This window comes from Suncus etruscus, chromosome 20, assembly GCF_024139225.1.
Source record: "Suncus etruscus isolate mSunEtr1 chromosome 20, mSunEtr1.pri.cur, whole genome shotgun sequence".
Taxonomy (NCBI): Eukaryota; Metazoa; Chordata; class Mammalia; order Eulipotyphla; family Soricidae; genus Suncus; species Suncus etruscus.
In genome coordinates, this window is record NC_064867.1 from 5,286,414 (window position 1) to 5,307,555 (window position 21,142).

Below are 21,142 nucleotides of genomic sequence, written 5' to 3' on the forward strand. Positions count from 1 at the left end.
CACGTGTATGTTATGAGTTTCCAAGGAATAAACAGAAAAATATAGGTGGCAAAATAGAACGATACATAATTTTATGATGTTAAAAGAGCATTAGAAATGTTAAAAGTATCTATAGAAAAGGGAAATATGATTACTTAAAATTTTTTGAAGAAGAATCAGAATGCAATGAGATTCAAGGAACAGATTGTATACATTTTAAATTCTAAGAAAAATTGATTTAAATGTCAAAGTTAAAAGAAATTAATACAGGGAGCTAGATAGAGTGCATGTCTGCCTAAATTGTCAGTCTGCATTCAATCTTTGCCACTCAAATGGTCCCCTCAGGAGTAACTTGAGTGATCCCTGAGCACTGTTAAGTGGGCCCACATAAAACTACAACTATGAGTCAAATTAATCAAAATGAAATCGAACTATCAATTATCAACAATAAATAACTATGCAAAAAGAATATAATTTCAGACATTTCACATTCCATAAGCTACATTCATAACTTTTATTCTGAAAAGTGTTTGTTAAATGTTTTATTACATAAAGATGCATTTATGATCTGATGAGATGAGTCAACAGACTGAGCACTGCTTTTCAAGTAGATGGACCCTGGTTCAATCTTGAATATTATATTGTTTCTCAAGCTTGTAGTGGGCCCTAAACATAGTCTGTGGCCAAATTAAGGAAAATATAAAAAGAAAAATATTTAAGTTTACATTTAGAAATGGACAAGTACATTTCAAAGGATGATGTAATAATTCTGTTTCATTTATTGTAATGGTAAACAACTAAAATTATTAACTTAAAACTCCATTACTTTAAAACTTCAAACATTTTAGACATTACACAACATATGAGAGAAATGAGAGGCTAATTTTTATATCAAAATGTTTGATGGGTAGTTAGAAGAAAAACATATTTGTTTTGCTTTGTTTTGGGGCCACAACCAGAGGTTCTTGAGGGTTACTCTTGGCTCTGCATTCAGAAATTGTTCCTGAGAGGCTTGGGGGACCAGATGGGATGCTGGGGATCAAACCCAGGTTCATGCCAGATTGGCCGCATGCAAAGTAAAATCCCTACCACTGTGCTATCACTCCATCCCCCAAAACTACATTTTTAAAGAGAGAAGATCTAAATAAAACAAATCTAACAAATTCTAAGTTATTCATCCTACAGAAATAAATTATTCTATCCCATCTTAGGAAACACAAGGGGAAGTCTTTCCCTTGCTCTTTGGATGATCTCTCAGAGAATGAGAGAAAAGAATTAACCCTTACTTATTTTTATGGAACAAACATGATGGAATTAATCTAAATTCATCTTGCTGTAATTTGAATCTTCGATAAGGCAGAAAGAACCAGTTTAAAATAGTGAAATAGCATTTCTTGTGAAAATTCATACCATGAAAAGCTATCCAAGGCTTTTCAATAAAAGCAAGGAAGCAGTGCCATAATAACCCTTCTTGAGGTTAAGTATGCTGTGATGTCATTTTTTATGTTTATTGTGTGTGAATGACTAGAGTTTGGGGGAGAATATAGGAAAATTAATTATAAAACTTGTTCTTCTACTTTCCCAGTCTCCAAAAGAAATGGGATTTGTACATTTGGTACTTAAGATATGACCCTGGCTGAGCGTTCCATAAATTTACAGAATCATATTTGTGCTAATATTCCCCTTGAGATTAAATTGAGACATTAATATATGTAGTCAACACTCTTGGGTTTTGTATACATGTATTTTATTTTCAGATGCAAATAAACTTTGTATTTTATTTTGAATACAATCTGCAGAATCTCAGAAATATGGATTCTGAAAATTACTTTCATGTTTCAGTGTCTTTGGCCTTATATTGTAAATTTAGAATCTAAATTATGAAGTTACTAGTGCTAAGAAGTTAGTTTTGTGTGTTCTTTATAAATTAAATCTAATTCTAACTAAAATTTCAGCTAGTTACTTCACATATTGAAAATTTGCATAAAGGGACTGGAGCGATGGCACAGCAGTAGGGTTTTTGCCTCTCATGCAGTTGACCCAGGATGGACCACAGTTCAATCCCCCAGTGTCCCATATAGTTCCCCAAACCAGGAGCTTTTTCTGAGCACATAGCCAGGAGTAACCCTTGAGCATCACCGGGTGTGGCACAAAAAATTGCATAAAAATACCCAAAAAATGGATAGTCAACTTGATATTAAAGAAGAGTAACAGAATTGGCACTACTGAACTTTAAGACTTGCTATAAAGCTGGTGTGATGATGACAGAAGATATAGGAAAATAATAAGCTACAGCATTGATCAAAAGGTGTCCTTAAATATTTAGTCACAGGAATGTAGTCATTGTCTGACCACCAAGTAGAAAAGATAGTCAATGGAGAAAGAAAAGTCTTTCTTTACTTTTTGGGAGCTACACAACTGACTGTGCTCAACATTTACTTCTTCTGCCTAAGAACCTATGAATCACTCCTGGTGGTACTCATGGCAACATGTAGATTGCCAGGGATCAAGCCTGGGGAGTGAATTTGGGTCAACTGCTTATCCTTCCAACAACCCTCAGAAATGAGTGCTGTTGTCATTTAGTCGATTCTATTTTCTAATAAAAATAATGACTGAAGGGTTGGGGAGATAGTACAGTAGGTAGGGCATTTGCCTCGCACACAACTGACCTGGGGTTGATTCTCAGAATCCACAGCCATTCAGGAATGATACCCAATCATAGAGCCAATAGTAAGCACTAAACACACCCTGGTGGGGTCCAAAAATGAAGAGAGAGAGAGAGAAGAGAGAGAGAGAAAGAAATGGAGAGAGAGATGGAGAGATGGGGAGAGAGAGGAGAGAGAGGGTCAACTGCTTAGAAGTTGAATTCTCTATCTGTTGTAATATTCCTTCCATCTCACCGAAAATCTTTTCAAGAAAAGATGATGTTATGACATTCAAATTAAAAATACTAATCTTATGAGCAGTAACGTAATTTATTAGAACTATGTTTTTCATAAAAATATGTCAGTGATCTACATGAACCAAAAAAATGTGAATTTATAAATCATCTGAACATAATGGGCATAAACTTACAAAAGCTATTTGATTATGTATAACTTTTTAGTTTTAAAATCAATACAGTTATCAATACGGAAAAATAATTTAAATTACATTTATTTTAAAAAACTAGCTCTGCAAATGGAAACCAAAAGAGATATCGTCCTTTGAACTGTGAAAAATAAGAGCACCAACAAAAGAAAACTGACTTTGACAACCGTGACTGAACAGAACCTACCTTGGGACTAATAAGGAAAACCCTAGCCTAGGCTGTAGCCCAGGATACATAAACAACAACAACAACAAGATGTCTTATTGCAGAGGTCCAACTTGGACAACAGAGAATGAGCAGAACCTTTGGATCCTTAATATCCTAGGCTTCAGCTTAGGGACTGAATACAAACAGGGAGCAAGTGTTACAGAAGACTGAACACAACAACAACAATGAATAGGAACCTCTCTAGAACCTAGAGACTCTATCCTAGATCCTGACCTATAACCTGCGCAAATACCAAGATCGCTAGCTACAGTGGCTTGATTTTCTCACACACAACTGAGAGGAAACTTTCCTGGCATCACAAAAAAGCCTTTGGGATGGGGTAATGAGTATATATGGAGCCACGGGTTGATCCCATGATGGTATGCTTCAAGGATGGAGAAACCCTGAATCTCTTAGGCCACGGGAATTCCCTTTCTTCCCCAATGCTTACTGTACCTATGCAAAAAAAAAAAAAAAAAAAAGTGGGGGGAACACTAAATCCTACCACTCTAGCACCCATACTTTTTCTTGTTTTGTTTTGATTTGTTAGTTTTTTACTTTATTTTCCTTCTCTCTTTTCTTCCACTTTTCTCTTTCTTTTTCACTATGGTGGTTATTATATAGAGATTTATTTTTATTTTTATTTGCCGGGTTCGTTTTTTTCTTTTTTCTTTTCTTTTTTTTTCCTCTCTCTTCTTTCTTTTTTTGGTAGTTGTCACCAAATTTTTTTCTCCCTTTTTTCTTATCCTTTTTATCTCCAATGACAGTGGAATGGTTGCTCAATCTACAACAAGCTGTAAAGTGGAGACCAGTTGCATTAGCATTTTGGGGGATAAAGAAGGGAGATATGGGATGCATACTGGGAACAGAGGCTGAGGGAGGACAGCACTGGTGGTGGGAATGCCCCTCATTCATTGTCACTGTGTACCATAAATGATGCAGTGATAGATTTGTAATGCACTTTGGTCACAATAAAAATTAAAAACAAGAGAAACTGAAAGAAAAAGAAGACCCACAGACTAAAAGAATAAAAGAGTTACAGTCAAAATATTTTTTACATTTTTAAACATTATAAACTATCAAACAAGGAACTATGCATTTATTTTATATTGACTATTGAGTTACCCAAACTAAAAGAAATCTAGAGATCTATGAATGAATTAATTTTATACAACAAACAATGGGTCATAACTCATCAATAAGAAACAAATACCAAACCATGATAATTTTGTAAAAACTTTAAATGTAAACTATCAAAATTAACTGAAGTCATCCTAAAAGTTTTAGCAACATATGATTGTAACTTTATAAAATTCTGAAGAGGAAAAACTATTAATAAAGAAAATAATCTGCAGTTGCAAGGGGGCTTATGAAGAAGGTCGGATGAGTTCCCTCATAGGGGAATTTTAGAACAGGAAAATATTTTTTAGGATATTATATACATAATATGTGTTATTATTTATAGAACATTCTCAGAGTAAATTTATGTAAAGTATAAGCTTTAATTGTTAAAATTATTTAAGTGTATGTGTCAACTAATTGTGATATGAAACTATTCTAATACATGATGTTGAGCATGGGAAACATGCAGCGTGAGAAGAAGTGGATATTCTATCATTTCTATTTTAATTTTTCTAAAAGTCAAAAAGGCTCTAAACTTAAGGTCTAAAAATTATTTTTGGTCAGGCCCCATCAAGGCTCAGTTTCACTCCTGGCTATATTGCTCAGTCTTTATTCTTGGTAGGAGTCAGGGGACCATAGTGAGTTCCTAGGAATCTAAGTTGGTCACTAAGGGAACACCTTAACTATCTCTCTTATGGTAGTAGCAGACCAGTAGTATCACAGAAAATCTGATTGCAGTTATACAAACTTCTACCAAGTTCAGTAAGCCCAAACAGTAACAGAGAACTGCTCATGTAGCACCAACTACAGCTCAATAAATCCTTAGACATCAACTTTAGTAACACCATGGAGAAATATAACAAACCTTTCAGATTGACCCTAGTTGGTCAGAACAATAGTACAACTGGTAGGGCATTCCCTTGCACACAGCACACCTGGGTTTAATACCTGACAACCCATAGTGATTTCTGAGTGCAGAACCAGTAGTAACCCATGAGCACTGCCAGGTGTGGTGCAACAAAACAATCAAATTGAACGTAGTAAATTTTACTTTTGATGATTCCATTTGCCTTTGTGCTATAACAATCTATTTGAAGTAAATTGGCTTATGCCTGCAAAGAACAGACTATGTTGATTAATAGAAAATTGGAGACCCTTGTAAAGGGAAGGTCATACTTCTGGCCGGATTGGTGTCTGAACATATCTGAAATGACTATTATGAGATTCTTGATGCATCATGGTGTTATAACAAAGATTAGGAAAATAAAGGTGGTTGTCTGAAATAAGCTTTCTTTTGGAAGTGTGGGTATTTGAGTCATACCTGCTTGTGCTAGGATGATATAGTCAGCTCTATTTTAGGGGGCATTATTCCGTGCAGATTTGAAATAAAGTTGTGTTGGGGATTGAATTGAGGTTTGTGGCATGGAAGGGAAGTGCATTAACCCCTGCTGTCCTTTTCCCTATTATTTCTTTTTTCTTAATATAGTATTCTAAACTCTTTCTGTTCTTTTTTTGTTTTGGGGCCACACCCAGCGGTGTGCAGGGATTACTCCTGGCTATCTGCTCAGAAATAGCTCCTGGCAGGCACAGGGGACCATATAAGATGCCGAATTCAAACCAACTACCTTAGGTCATGGGTCAGCTGCTAGCAAGGCAAAATGCCGCTGTGCTATCTCCCCAGCCCCTTCTAAACTCTTTCTAACTATAACTATAAATACCTTCTAGTTTGTGAAGCCTCGTTGTCATGATTTTCATATATCTGTATATACATATTTATATATATATTCATATAATTCGATCTGTAATATAGTTCCTCTCAAAATCTATATTCTTTTAGGTCTTAAATTTATTATATATGCATGTGATCCTCAGCAAAACTGCCAGAAATATTCTTACTGATGGTAGAAAGTGAAACTTTGAAAAAGTGATTTTACTGAGTTAGTAGGGACATCTAGTCACTTTGTTTTGGATTTTCAATAAGAAAAAAGATTTAATTTTAATGAAAAAATGTGCATAATTAGACAGTTTACTTTAAAAATGGTTGTTTTAAGGATGCACATATGATCTCTCTCTTTGAGGAGGTAAATACGTGGAAGGAAAAAAAAGAGAGCATGTTAGTTGCACCAGTTATCATCATGCAACTCCTTTGTTTAAGTTGTTATATATCTCTGATTTAGAAAATTTGAATATTTTAAGGGTCTCCATAAAATTAATGACCCAGTTTAATTTGAAATAATTTCACTCATTCGAGGTCCATAACTTTATGTAAATTTGTAAATACTCTTTTGCAAGGTACTATACCAAGTAACATAAACTAGGATGTAGAATCATAAAGAGGTTATTTTGCAAGCAGACCTTATGCAGGTAACTCTAAGTAAGAAAACGTTTCTCTTTTTCTTCCTGAATTATAGAAATTCTTTTCTCAAATTAGCAGAAATGTGAAGGTTTTTAACCTTCTTGAAAATAGTTTCATTCATTCACTAAATGCCAGTTGTGTAGGAAAAACACTTACTTTATTAAAAATGAGGAAACAGAAGAAAGATATTGCATCAAGCAAGATGTTTGCCTTTTATGCTCCTTACTAAGTTCAGTTCCAAGCACCCTATATTCCCCTACAAGCTCTGCTAGGAGTAATCCCTAAATACTGCTGTCTGTCCCAAATAGCAATTTTAAATGATATATGTATAAATGTAGTTAGTAAATTGTTAACGTTCTATTTTTTGTTTGTTTTATTGTTGTTGTTTGTTTGTTTTGGGGTCATATCCAGCAGCACTTAGGGATTATTACTCCTGACTATGCTCAGAAATGGCTCCTGGCAGGCTTGGGGGACCATATGGGATGCCATGATTCAAACCACCATCCTTCTGCATGTAAAGCAAATGCCCTACCTCCATGCTACCTCTCAGGCCCCAATTATTATCTTTCTTTGCATCATAACACAATGTGGAGGCAAAGTATGAAACTGAGGGAAGAAAGTTTTTTTTTTTTTTTTAATTTTTTTTTTTATTTAAACACCTTGATTACATACATGATTGTGTTTGGGTTTCAGTCATAAAAGGAACACCACCCATCACCAGTGCAATATTCCCATCACCCAAGTCCCAAATCACCCTCCTCCCCACCCAACCCCCGCCTGTACCCTAAACAGGCTCTACATTTCCCTCATACATTCTCAATATTAGGACAGTTCAAAATGTAGTTATTTCTCTAACTAAACTCATCACTCTTTGTGGTGAGCTTCCTGAGGTGAGCTGGAACTTCCAGCTCTTTTCTCTTTTGTGTCTGAAAATTATTATTACAAGGGTGTCTTTCATTTTTCTTAAAACCCATAGATGAGTGAGACCATTCTGCGTTTTTCTCTCTCTCTCTGACTTATTTCACTCAGCATAATAGATTCCATGTACATCCATGTATAGGAAAATTTCATGACTTCATCTCTCCTGACAGCTGCATAATATTCCATTGTGTATATGTACCACAGTTTCTTTAGCCATTCATCTGTTGAAGGGCATCTTGGTTGTTTCCAGAGTCTTGCTATGGTAAATAGAGCTGCAATGAATATAGGTGTAAGGAAGGGGTTTTTGTATTGTATTTTTGTGTTCCTAGGGTATATTCCTAGGAGTGGTATAGCTGGATCGTATGGGAGCTCGATTTCCAGTTTTTGGAGGAATCTCCATATCGCTTTCCATAAAGGTTGAACTAGACAGCATTCCCACCAGCAGTGGATAAGAGTTCCTTTCTCTCCACATCCCCGCCAACACTGTTTATTCTCATTCTTTGTGATGTGTGCCATTCTCTGGGGTGTGAGGTGGTATCTCATCGTTGTTTTGATTTGCATCTCCCTGATGATTAGTGATGTGGAACATTTTTTCATGTGTCTTTTGGCCATGCGTATTTCTTCTTTGTCAAAGTGTCTGTTCATTTCTTCTCCCCATTTTTTGATGGGGTTAGATGTTTTTTTCTTGTAAAGTTCTGTCAGTGCCTTGTATATTTTGGAGATTAGCCCCTTATCTGATGGGTATTGGGTGAATAGTTTCTCCCACTCAGTGGGTGGCTCTTGTATCCTGGGCACTATTTCCTTTGAGGTGCAGAAGCTTCTCAGCTTAATATATTCCCATCTGTTAATCTCTGCTTTCACTTGCTTGGAGAGTGCAGTTTCCTCCTTGAAGATGCCTGTAATGTCCTGTAGTGTTTTGCCTATGTGCTGTTCTATATATCTTATGGTTTTGGGGCTGATATCGAGGTCTTTAATCCATTTGGATTTTACCTTTGTACATGATGTTAGCTGGGGGTCTAAGTTTAATTTTTTGCAAGTGGCTATCCAATTGTGCCAACACCACTTGTTGAAGAGGCTTTCCCTGCTCCATTTAGGATTTCCTGCTCCTTTATCAAAAATTAGATGGTTGTATCTCTGGGGAACATTTTCTGAGTATTCAAGCCTATTCCACTGATCTGAGGACCTATCCTTATTCCAATACCATGCTGTTTTGATAACTGTTGCTTTGTAGTACAGTTTAAAGTTGGGAAAAGTAATTCCTCCCATATTCTTTTTCCCAATGATTGCTTTAGCTATTCGAGGGTGTTTATTGTTCCAAATGAATTTCAAAAGTGTCTGATCCACTTCTTTGAAGAATGTCATGGGTATCTTTAGAGGGATGGCATTAAATCTGTATAATGCCTTGGGGAGTATTGACATTTTGATGATGTTAATCCTGCCAATCCATGAGCAGGGTATGTGTTTCCATTTCCGTGTGTCCTCTCTTATTTCTTGGAGCAGAGTTTTATAGTTTTCTTTGTATAGGTCCTTCACATATTTAGTCAAGTTGATTCCAAGATATTTGAGTTTGTGTGGTACTATTGTGAATGGGGTTGTTTTCTTAATGTCCATTTCTTCTTTATTACTGTTGGTGTATAGAAAGGCCATTGATTTTTGTGTGTTAATTTTGTAGCCTGCCACCTTGCTATATGAGTCTATTGTTTCTAGAAGCTTTTTGATAGAGTCTTTAGGGTTTTCTAAGTAGAGTATCATGTCATCTGCAAACAGTGAGAGCTTGACTTCTTCCTTTCCTATCTGGATTCCCTTGATATCCTTTTCTTGCCTAATCGCTATAGCAAGTACTTCCAGTGCTATGTTGAATAGGAGTGGTGAGAGAGGACAGCCTTGTCTTGTGCCAGAATTTAGAGGGAAGGCTTTCAGTTTTTCTCCATTGAGGATAATATTTGCCACTGGCTTGTGGTAGATGGCCTTCACTATATTGAGAAAGGTTCCCTCCATTCCCATCTTGCTGAGAGTTTTGATCAAGAATGGGTGTTGGACCTTATCAAATGCTTTCTCTGCATCTATTGATATGATCATGTGGTTTTTATTTTTCTTGTTATTGATGTTGTGTATTATGTTGATAGATTTACGGATGTTAAACCAGCCTTGCATTCCTGGGATGAAACCTACTTGATCGTAGTGGATGATCTTCTTAATGAGGCATTGAATCCTATTTGCCAGGATTTTGTTGAGGATCTTTGCATCTGCATTCATCAGTGATATTGGTCTGTAATTTTCTTTTTTGGTAGCGTCTCTGTCTGGTTTAGGTATCAAGGTGATGTTGGCTTCATAAAAGCTATTTGGAAGTGTTTCTGTTTGTTCAATTTCATGAAAGAGTCTTGCCAAGATTGGCAGTAGTTCCTCTTGGAAAGTTTGATAGAATTCATTAGTGAATCCATCTGGACCTGGGCTTTTGTTTTTCGGCAGACATTTGATTACTGTTTTAATTTCATCAATGGTGATGGGGGTGTTTAGATATGCTACATCCTCTTCCTTCAACCGTGGAAGATTATAAGAGTCCAAGAATTTATCCATTTCTTCCAGGTTCTCATTTTTAGTGGCATAGAGTTTTTCAAAGTAGTTTCTGATTACCCTTTGAATCTCTGTCATATCAGTAGTGATCTCTCCTTTTTCATTCCTGATACGAGTTATCAAGTTTCTCTCTCTCTCTTTCTTTGTTAGGTTTGCCAGTGGTCTATCAATCTTGTTTATTTTTTCAAAGAACCAACTTCTGCTTTCGTTGATCTTTCGGATTGTTTTTTGAGTTTCCACTTCGTTGATTTCTGCTCTCAGCTTTGTTATTTCCTTCTGTCTTCCTGTTCTTGGGTCCTTTTGTTGAGCATTTTCTAGTTCTATTAGCTGTGTCATTAAGCTACTCAGGTAAGCTCCTTCTTCCTTCCTGATGTGTGCTTGCAAAGCTATAAATTTTCCTCTCAGTACTGCTTTTGCTGTGTCCCATAAGTTCTGAGAGTTTGTGTCTTTATTGTCATTTGTTTCCAGGAACCTTTTTATTTCCTCCTTGATTTCATCTCGGACCCACTGGTTATTGAGCATGAGGCTGTTTAACTTCCAGGTGTTAAAGTGTTTCTTCTGAGTCCCTTTGGAGTTCACAAATAATTTCAGAGCCTTGTGGTCAGCGAAGGTAGTCTGCAAAATTTCTATCCTCTTGATCTTATGGAGGTATGTTTTATGTGCCAGCATGTAGTCTATTCTGGAGAATGTACCATGTACATTGGAGAAGAATGTGTATCCAGGTTTCTGGGGATGGAGTGTCCTATATATATCCACTAGGCCTCTTTCTTCCATTTCTCTCCTCAGGTCTAGTATATTCTTGTTGGGTTTCAGTCTGGTTGACCTGTCCAGTGTTGACAAAGCCGTGTTTAGGTCCCCCACAATTATTGTGTTGTTGTTGATATTATTTTTCAGATTTGTCAGCAGTTGTATTAAATATTTTGCTGGCCCCTCATTCGGTGCATATATGTTTAGGAGAGTGAATTCTTCCTGCTCTACGTACCCCTTGATTAATATAAAATGTCCGTCTTTGTCCCTTCCAACCTTCCTGAGTATAAAGTTTGCATTATCTGATATTAGTATGGCCACTCCAGCTTTTTTATGGGTGTTGTTTGCTTGGATAACTTTTCTCCAGCCTTTTATTTTGAGTCTATGTTTGTTCTGACTATTCAGGTGCGTTTCTTGTAGGCAGCAGAAGGTTGGATTGAGTTTTTTGATCCATTTAGCCACTCTGTGTCTCTTAACTGGTGCATTTAGTCCATTGACGTTGAGAGAAAGAATTGTCCTGGGATTTAACGCCATCTTTATTTCAAAATTTGGTGTGTCTTTTGGGTAGTCTTGTCTTAGATTAGGTCTTTCAGTTTTTCTCTTAAGACTGGTTTTGTGTCTGTGAAGTTTCTGAGCTGTTTTTTGTCTGTGAAACCGTGTATTCTTCCATCAAACCGGAAAGTGAGTTTTGCTGGGTATAGTATTCTGGGTGAAGCATTCATTTCATTCAGTCTTGTCACAATATCCCACCACTGCTTTCTGGCATTGAGCGTTTCTGGTGACAGGTCTGCTGTAAATCTCAGGGAAGCTTGCTTGAACATGATTTCCCCTTTTGATCTTGCTGTTTTCAGAATTCTGTCTCTATCTGTGGGATTTGTCATTGTGACTAGGATGTGTCTTGGGGTGGTTTTTCTGGGGTCTCTTTTGGTTGGTACTCTTCGGGCATGCAGGATTTGATCACATATATTCTTTAGCTCTGGAAGTTTCTCTTTAATGATGTTCTTGACCATTGATTCTTCCTGGAAATTTTCTTCCTGGGTCTCTGGGACTCCAATGATTCTTAAGTTGTTTCTGTTGATCTTATCATAGACTTCTATTTTCGTCTGTTCCCATTCTTTGACTAATTTTTCCATTGTCTGCTCATTTGCTTTAAGTTTTTTGTCCAATCTCTCCTGCTGTATGGAATTGTTATGTATCTCATCTTCCACAGCACCAAGTCTATTCTCAGCTTCTGATACCCTGTCCCAGAGCTTATCCATTTTGTCATTCACTTCGTTTACTGAGTTTTTCAGGCCTGTTAGTTGACATGTTATTTCAGTTTGGAGTTTTGTCATTTCTGCCTTCATATTTTCTTGGTTCTTATTAGTGTTCTGTTCAACTCGATCCATGGTTTCTTGGAGTCTGTTGAGCACCTTCCATATTGCTAGTCTAAAGTCCTTATCTGAGAGGTTGATTAGTTGTTCAGTCATTATCTGGTCCTCAGAATTGTCATCTTCATTCTCTATGTCTGATGCTGGCCTGCGCTGTTTCCCCATTGTCACATTTGTATTGTGGGTTTTTCTACGTGTTGTAGTGGTATTCATTGTCTATATGATGTAGGCAGCACACTCCTCTGGCTCCTCCCTTTCTGGATGGGCTGACTTGCCTCTAAGGGAGGGGAGTCCTCCGTGGATGAAGCCTCACACTGGGTCAAATCTTAGGCCCGAGCATGTAACAGAGAAGACAGTCCAGAGAGAAATGTTTGCTTCTGTGATATAGCGCCGTTCTTAGTGTGATTTTTCCTTCTTGTTGCAATGGAGTTCTTTCCTTAGAAAGAGTGCACGGCCGCGTAGCGAAGCGGAGCGGCCATGCTCCTCTGAGCCTCTTTTTGCCCCACTCGCAAGAGTTTCACGCAAGAGGACAGTAGACAGACATAGACAGGTCACACTCACAGTCTTTCACAGCTGAGCCCCACTGGGCCGGTGTACTTTCGCGGATTTTCCCCGCCTGGTGTCACACAAAGAGAGCCAGCCACGGAAGAAAGTTTAATAACTAGTATGTCTCCATGAATAGCCACATTCTCCTATTTTAAATATATATTTTTTCTTTATAGACCTTATATCACATAGTTGACAAATTGATCATAATACATTTATTTTCAGGTAAGTGGAAATGAAATTATTTTTAAAAGAGAAAAAGGAAAGAAAAACAGGACAGCAACAAGAAAATTTGTGACAATTAGTATCTTGCAATGAGGTTAATAAGTCATTGTCAGACGGATTAGTAAGCTCTTGTTGCTAGTTGATCTTTCTGTTATTTCATTTGATTTGGAACCAGCCGATGGTTTCAGATACACATTGACAGATGTCTAGTTTTTGTGTTCTATGGGGCTGACAGAATTAAACAAAAATGTAGTCAAGGCTGCAAGTTTCTGTAATTTGATTTTTTGGGGGGAGTCACACCCACTTGGGCTCAGGGTTTTCTACTGGCTCTGTGCACAGAAATTGCCCCTGGATATGGGGAACATATGGGATGCTGGGGATTAAATCCATGTCAGTCGTGGGTCAGCTGTATGCAAGGCAAATTCCCTACCACTGTGCTACCGATCTGGCTCCAAGTTCCTGTAATTTGAAACACTACTACAAATACTGTGGTGTTAGTGGAGAATGTTTTCAGCACAGTTCGATCCCCTGGCGTCCCATATGGTCCCCCAAAGCCAGGAGCGAGTTCTGAGTGCATAGCTAGGAGTATTCCCTGAGCGTCAAACGGGTGTGGCCCAAAAACCAAAAAAAAAATTATATATATATATATATATATATGTACTAGTGATGTCAGCTCAAATTCAAGACAAACCTAGAGTTTGGGTCAAATTGGTGGCTCTGGTATTTGCACAGGTCATAAGACAAAGCCTCAACTAGAGTCTTTCTTCATGGTTCTAGAAGTTCTGTTCCATCACTGTTGTTGTAATCAGTCTTCTGTAATTAAGTGGTCTTGCTTTTTGCACAGATCCTAGGATGACCCTAGGATAGAGTCCTTCATTATGTTTTCAGAAGATCTGCTCTATCACAGTTGTCAGAGTCAGACCTCTGAAATTAGAGATCTTGGTTATTGTACAACTCCTAGGCAGAAGACTAGGCCAGGCAAGGGTCTTTCTTATTGGTCCCAGGATAAGTTTTGCCTGGAAATGGTTGTCAAGGTCAGTTTTCTGTAGTTAGCGATCTTGGTTTTTGCACAGATCAAAGGACAACATGTCTTCTGACTTCATCATAACATTAGGTGATTAGATAGGACAACCTGCTCTTAGGTCAAGTTGTTGCCATTTCCTCGTTGTCAGGATGTCATATCAAAACTGGTGCAACTTGATACCAGAGCAGTATTAGGAACTTCCCAGGGGTAATTTGGTTCCTGGTGCTTTGCTGGTAACTTTGTCAGTTCTATGTCTGGGATCTAGGGTTCCGGATTGGATGGTGGCTGTCTAATCACATGGAATCTAAGTTGGGTTCACATGACACATGTTTAGAGTGGGAGGTGCCCCTGTATTATAAAAAGTATGGGTTCTTATCCCTAGCAGATAAGATCTTGTTTCTGTGCATAAGGTTTCCCCTTTTTAGTGTGCCTATACAAAAGTGAATGGTATCATATTATATTGCTGGTGCATTTGGGGGTAAGAATGACAGGTTACACAATCTTTATTCCAGGCAAGACTTTTACTTCTAGGTTTCCATACCAATCAGAACAAAAAAAGATGAAGTTAAAGATATATATATATATATTATATAATAGAAATAATAAATAAAAATAAATTTCAAAAATGTAATTCAAGGGGGCCAGAGGTAAGGCCTTGCGAGCACTAGCTTATGACGGACTGGGGTTTGATCCCCAATGTCCCATATGGTCCCTCCAAGCCAGGGGTGATTTCTGAGCGCATAGCCAGAAGTAACTCCTGAGTGTCAAACAGGTGTGGACCAAAATACCAAAAAATGTAGTTAAAGAAAAAAAGTAATGTAAGAGGCTATTTTACATTTGGGAATAAAGAAACTAAGAGGAATTATTATAGAGGTATTAAACATATAAAGGAAATATAGGCTGCCCCATTATGTCTTTTGAAATATTCTTTTGGGAAGTGAAATCCAGATCACATTTTCATCACACACTGTAGTCTTGTTGAGGTTGAGAAAAGCTTTGCAGCAGTAAGGGATCAGAAGCCTGATTTTGTCATCCACAACTGAGTGGAAAATTTCCTGGCACCATAAAAGGACCTTGGGGTGTAAAAATGAGCATGAGCATGTAAGGAGCTTATAGTTTTTCCCATGACAGTATGCTTCAGGGGAGGAGAAACCCTGTATCTCTTAGGCCAAGGAAATTCCTTTTCTAATTTCCCCAATACTTACTGTGTCTTTGCAAAAAAAAAAAAAATGGAAGCACAAAACCATGCCACACCAGCCCCCCTAACTTTCCTCCTTTCTTATGTTTATTTTTTTGTTCTTGTGGTTATTATTTTGTGGGGATTTTTTTTTTTTGTTGCTGTTGTGCTTTTTTTTGTAGTTGCTGGTTTGGGTTTTTTTTTTATTTGGGGTGTTTTTTCTTGTTTGTTTTGTTATGTTTTTCTTCTTTTTTCTCTGGTAGTGGAAATGCCCCAGATTCATTATCATTATGTATCTTAAATATTACTATGAAAGATTTATCATTCACTTTGGTCACAATAAAAATTATTAAATAAAAAAATTGGTGGCTCTGCAGAGAGCCATGGATGAATTGTGAAGCAGGATCATTGGTGAAGTGGCAATATCAGAGAATGGGTACAGGACTTCCAGGACTTGGCCTGGCAAGTGTGCTCATAATTTTTTACTGCTTGGTTTACATATCTTTTGAGAACAAAGTGAGCCTATGGGGTCCAGGGCACATTTTCATCACACACCGTGGTCTTGTTGAGTTTGAGAAATCTGCAGCAGTAAGAGATCAGAAGCCTGCTTTTATCATCCACAACTGAGCAGAAAGTTTTCTGGCATCATAAAAATATCTTGGGGTGTAAAAATGAGCATATACAGATCGTGTAGTTGTTCCCATGACAAGACATGGCAACTGTATTTGTCTTTTTAATTTTCTTCTTTGATATAGCATAGATTTATTTGTAATTATTCAGCCTCAAAACTATGACATTATAGTTCAATCATTAAAATTGATTTAGTCTGAAAATATAGTATTTTCTTTCACCCAGTATGAGTCTTTTTTATATAACCGCTGATGTACAACTTAACTATGCTTCCTTGGGTGCTACTTAAAGGATAAAGGCTTCATAATTTCAGGGCAAGTCCTTCAAACACACATGGTTATAGTATACTCAAGTTTGATTCAACAGAGTGAACTTATCATCTTTACTCTCTGCCAACAGCTTCCTACATTGCACATGAAAATGTTGCTTCCTTTACTAAAAAGGCATAGTTTAGCCAGAAACAAATAATTTTACCACATTAATATAAACTAGTTATCACTTTTTTTAATTTTATTTTAGGCATCATAATTTACAGGACTATATTGTACCAAAAACATTTCAGAACCATCCTTCACCACCTCTGTCCATTTTTCTCCATCATTGTCTCAATGTCTCTCACTCCCCATTCCTTCTGATAAGCTTTACTGAAGAGATCCATCATCAATTATTCAGAATACTCATTTCCGTATAGTAAACATTGATGATTTGAAAGACATTTTTTCTTTAACATAATGTTTCTTTAGTATTTTTCTTTTTGCTTCATTTATTTCAAGTACTTTAAATTACAAAATTAGGAATCCAAGGTGAATAATGTAAAGAAGAAAATAGAATATTGAATGTTCACGAATATTATTCACTTCTTAGCGAAACTCTTTGGATATGTTATTTATATTAGTGATAAAAATACAAACAAAAACGAAATATTAACTCTCTTCTCACTTAAATAATTACATTACTTATGCATTTATTCTAAATACCATATATAAGTGATATCTTTGTACTTGTCTTTCTTGATTATTTAATTTATTTTGAAATGAATCCTTCACTTTTTATTTTATCTTATTTTAATATAATAATATCATTTTTTAAGCACCATGATTACAAACATGTTTGTAGTTGGGTTCAGTCATAAAAAGAACACCCCCCTTCACCAGTGCAACTGAATTTAACATAACTCCCATCCAGATCCATTCATGTTGCAGCAAATTGCATGATTGCATCATTTCTTACAGTTATGAAGTATTCCATTGTATATTTGTACCACACCTCCATGATCCACTCATTTGTTCTTGTAAATATAGGTTGATTCCAACTCTTAGCTATTGTACTGACTACTGTGATGATTAATATTGTCCTTTAGAATGAATGTCTAAGGAGTTTTATGTCCAAGGATAGATTCCCCAAAGTGGGAATTCTAGGTCATATATCTGCTTCATTGTGAGTTTACTAAAAATCCTCTCTGCAGTTTTCATACGGGTTGAACTAGACAACATTCCCACTAGAATTAAATGAAAGTTTCTTTTCCACTATATCCCTTCCAGATGGTTCCCATTAGTTTGATATGTGCCATCTTCACTGGTGTAACATGATATTCTCATTATCATCTTGATTTGGATTTCCCTAATAATAATTTATGATGGATATTTTTCTCATGTGCCTCTTGGCCATCTATTTGTCTTCCTCACTGAACTGTCTACTTATTTCTTCTTTCCATTTTGGGATGGGGTTTTTTGGTTTTAAGGATTTAATCTTTTTAAGTACTTTGTATACCCTAGATATCAACCCTTTATTTGATGTGCTGAGCATAAATCTTGCTCTGCTGTTTTCTAGTTTTATCCCATGTTTCTTTTGTAATACTGAAACTTTTTAGTTTGATATAGTCCCATTTGTTCAGATTTGATTCTGTAGCTTTTGCCGTTGGCATCGAATTGCTGAACTCTCTTTAGAGGTCTAGTCTTTGAGACTTCTGCTTGTTGTCCTCAAAGAACCTTATAGAATCAGTTCTGATCTCAAGGTCCTCGATCTACACTGAGTTGAGTTTTGTGTAAAGTGTGAGATATAGATTAAGCTTTAATTTTTAATATGTTGTTGTATAATTAAATGCCCTTGTATTTTAAATATCACCTAGGGATAATCCTAGAAACCAGTATACTTCATCTAAAAATTTAGATAATATTTCTTGGTATTTTAGATATTATTATGTAATACCATTTAAATTAAATAAAAACCTTACTATATCAGCTCTCCTTCCTTTGTTTTTTCTTTTTATTTTTTTTCTTTTTATTTTTTTATTCTTAATTTTCTTTCTTTTCTTTCTTTTTCACTCTGTGATTATTATTTGATGATTTTTTTGTTGCTGGTGCTTTTTCTTTTCTTTCTTTTTTTTTTTTTTTTGGTAGTTACTTTCATTTTTGTCTTCTAGCAGAACCACACAACTTGAATCATATTGTTCTGCCTCATGAATTGAGGGGGGAAAATTGATCAAAATGAATGGTACCAGGATCAGACAGCTGTATGAACATTGAATGGAAATGTAAAATAGTCAGAATTAAGCACCAAAACCAAAGTTAACAACAATAGAATCAATGCCATATTTACAACAAGCTATACACAGAGGGGAACAGTTACACTAGCACTCTGGGGAGCAAAGGAGGGAAATAGGGGACACATGCTGGGAAAAGGGGTGGAGGGAGGACAACCCTGGTGGTGGAAATGGCCCTGATTTATTTTCAACATGAGTCTTAAATATTACTGTGAAAAATTTGTTAATCACTTTTCATCACAATAAAAATCATTTAAAAAGAAACCTAGCTTTTATGAACATGATGTCAGATCTTTGAGAACCCAAGGGAATTTTTATAGCAATGACAGTAGTGGGAAAAATAATCCTCTACCTTATTAAAATATGAGAAACACTTAGAATAATATGTGACTTTTAATGGCTGTTAAATTTTGTCAAACAATCCAGAAAGTTTGACTCTTTGTCTTATCCTGAAGTTATTACAGAAGTGCTAATCATAAAGCCATGGAGATGATTATTTTAATATTTTAGCATCAAGATATATAGAACAAATAAATAAAAATTAAGTGGGATAATATTCTATGGAATTTATGATCTGTCAATTAGAAGTGAAGAAGGCATTTGAAGGAAAAGGATAAAAAGAACATGGAATGGTAAGAATAAAATATATTTGCAAGTAATGAAAATAGAGGCTATAAGTATTTTAATGTGGGAACCATCCTGTCAAATTATCAGAATAAAATATTCACATGACTGAGAGACACAAACAAGGATAGCATTATCTATGAAAGAAGTTGGAGAAAGTGAATGCCATTATATCAAAAATTAAACCACATCAGATTCTGCAAACCAAATAACAATGCCTTTTACTTCCCTTATATTGTATATCAGGATCCAAACTGCTAGTGCCAGTGAAAAATGAGACTTGGAGCATAATACCTTACCATGTTGAAATGTAACCATTAAATATTTTGAGAAAGAAATTCAATTTTGAGAAGTGTGAAGAAATAAATCCCTTGACGGGGAATTAGATCAGAAAATAAAGGAGACACTAGAGTAAAGTTTTCACTTTCTCTTCCTTTCTCTCTTCTCCCCTTTTCAGCTTGTAGAAAGCCTTGAATTTCTGATCAATTTTTTATTGATCAAATAATGAACAGAAAATGTCCTGTGAAGATTGTGGTACTTGGCACCATTACTGCTGATAAATGGGTCAACTACTTCCCTGGTCAATGCTGACCTGACAATGTTAATAGACTATTACAAAACAGGATGCTTTCCCTGCATATTCTACTTGATTGTTATATGGAAATAATGTTTTACAAATATTATGATCTAAATGCAAAAACTCCATCCCCAGATATTTTGAATTCAACTTGAAGAGTCTCTTAAGGATAAACAAAAGACCCTCTTTTGACAAACTCAGAATCAGGAAAATTGAAAGCCTACATACTCATGGCTGAAGTGGCTACTTAAGGAAAGATAATGACAGTGTTAGGATGTTTAATTACTACTTAATCAGTGTCTCTATAGCTTCTGCAGGAAAGAATGGTGATGAAGAGGGGTGAGGACAGGGGATAGAAGGACTGTTAAAACAGTAGTGGAAGAAATATCACTATATTACATTAAGAGAAAAAAGATTTATTTGTGAATAATCCTCACAGTTACAAGTAGATTTTTGACACCATTTGTTGTCAGGGTCACTTCAGAAAGCAGATTGGATGAGTAGGCCATCAGTTTGGTGAGGCCAAGCTCAACATTTAAGAGACAAAACCTAAATCTAGTAACTCACATTCTCATATTCCATTCCAAACAAAGAAAGAGATTTTACTGAATTTTTCATAAAATTGATGATACTTGTGTGTGGACACTCTGCAACTCAGAATAATAATTCCAGCAACACAAAACTGGACAGAGTTCAGACTTTAATCTGAGAGAGAAAAACAATTTATTTCTCTACACTTCTGTATTTAATCAGTAAGGACACTTAGGCTGGGAATATTAGTAACATTTCCACTGGAAAAAAAACAAAGCTATTTTCATCATCAAACAGCATCTTGATGTTCCCAAAGATAGTTTTTGATAAGACTAAAATTTTTGATGTAACTGAAACTAATTTCAACATCAAACGCTATCTTCCTGTTTACTAACAAATCTCCAACATCTAACATGATGCAAAAGAGACATCCAGTAGTATTCAATTAGTTGAATTCATGTACAAAATAGTCATCTTTGACATACAATAATTATGTCATGTTTTCATGATCTCTAGTAGATGATGAAACAGACATAGAGATTAATTAGTAACTATCTCCAGAAAAATACCTGTAAACCATTTTATATATAGAATATCTGAATTCTATATATAACTGGATGGACTTTTGGATCATAAAATCATTTATGATTTCTGGAGAAAGGTAAAAGTTTCAGGAAATTAATAGAAAAGAAAGAAATATATATAATAGAATGGGATTTTGTATTATAATATAATAGTTATTCTTATTAAGTATTATTAATAATTAATATATTAATATGGTATCTGCACATGTTGATTTTTAATAATAAAAATATGAAACAGTACAATGCAATGTTACTTTAATAGTATTTTTAATTTTATTTTATTATTTTATTTATTTTATTACTTGGCTATTTGCA